General features: G+C 45.3%; 1 non-coding gene across 1 annotated transcript; it reads right to left on the bottom strand.

Annotated features, from left to right (window-relative positions):
• Window positions 1-239: 239 nt before the first annotated feature.
• TRNAV-CAC (transfer RNA valine (anticodon CAC)) lies at window positions 240-311 on the bottom strand. Its single transcript has one exon. It is a non-coding gene; the product is annotated as a tRNA-Val (tRNA).
• Window positions 312-1,397: the final 1,086 nt, after the last annotated feature.

Below are 1,397 nucleotides of genomic sequence, written 5' to 3'. Positions count from 1 at the left end.
CTCGTGGAGTAGCCGCTGCGGTGGCGGACGTCGTCTTTTTTACGAGAGGCGTCAACGTAGGCCCATCTTTTCTCGCTGGTTGCCCCGTTGTTTTGGCAACCTCTTCTGCGTTGTTTTGGCAGCCTCTTCCGGCAGCCGCTTCCGCGCGGATTTCTTCTTTGTTCTGGTGCTTGCGTCCGCGACTGCCAATAATTGTACAACCGGGAAGGCGAGCAAATAAAAAAGAAAAGCAGAAACAATGTTTCCGCTCGGGATCGAACGGGGACCTTGCGCGTGTGAGGCGCACGTGATAACCGCTACACCACGGAAACTTTTTTCTTTATTACCGACTTGGCCGCAAAAACAAAACACAAATATGCAATGACATGAAAATAAAAGCCCTGGTCAGTTTCTAGCTGGTGTACGATGATAAAATGGGTGAAATGATTTTAGTTGGTCGAGGACAGGCAACCACTCAGGTTGTGAAGGTTGCTGTCCGAAGACTTCCTGTGTGTAGTACATGATGCTTTCAATGAAATACTGATGTGCAGGATGCGCAGCAACATGTTCATGCCTTACATCCATTCGGGTGCGCCGTAGGCAATGCATCCAGAGCAACATTAGCAGGTCGCAAGGCACTTCACCTGGTTCTGCACATGGTAGGAAGTGTATTCCAAAACAAAAGGCGTCAAGGGTAACTCTTTTTTCAGGTTGCGTTTAAAGACATCCCAAAGAAAAACAGCGTCATGACAATCGAGAAAGATTTTCCACTTTTTTTTGCAAATAAGACATTCCACTCACCAAGGTACAAAAAGGCCTTTGCTCTGCAACCATGGCTTCGCTGGGAGGGTTCCAGCATGCAACTGAAAAAAGAAAGAACGCACTGAAGGCTTCACCGGTATTCTATTGACTCTTTTTAGCACATCGCGTTCGGAAAGCAAAAGATATGCACTGCGATAAACATTCACTGGCAGAAACACATCGAGCAGGTCCTTGTACATCTTTTTCCTTGTTACAATGGTTAGATACTCATCTGAAAATTTTGACCTAAGAATACGGACAGCTGAAACAACTTCTTGCAAGGAAGCATTCATCGCACTCCGACTTGCAGACATGGACGACACAACATAATGAGGCAGTGATTTTGACAATCGCACTTGTATAACAGTTCACAGAAAATCATTATCTTGACGCAAGAAAAAGAATCTAGCCACTATCTGTCTCAGAAATAAATTTGATAACCCTAGCCCACCGTACCTCACCTTGTGGAACAAATTGCATCGGCTGGAACGTTCCCATGTTGACGACCAAATAAACGTTGCAAACACTCTGTGCAACATTTGCACTGAAGTCCTTGGCAAAGTTCACGCTTGCAGAACATAAAAAATCCTCGCTATTAAAAACATGTTGCACACCGT

This window comes from Amblyomma mixtum, chromosome 4 (assembly GCF_055824585.1).
Source record: "Amblyomma mixtum isolate Tamu chromosome 4, ASM5582458v1, whole genome shotgun sequence".
Taxonomy (NCBI): domain Eukaryota; kingdom Metazoa; phylum Arthropoda; class Arachnida; order Ixodida; family Ixodidae; genus Amblyomma; species Amblyomma mixtum.
Note: the sequence above shows the minus strand (reverse complement) of the source record. Positions and strands in the feature narration are given on the sequence as shown.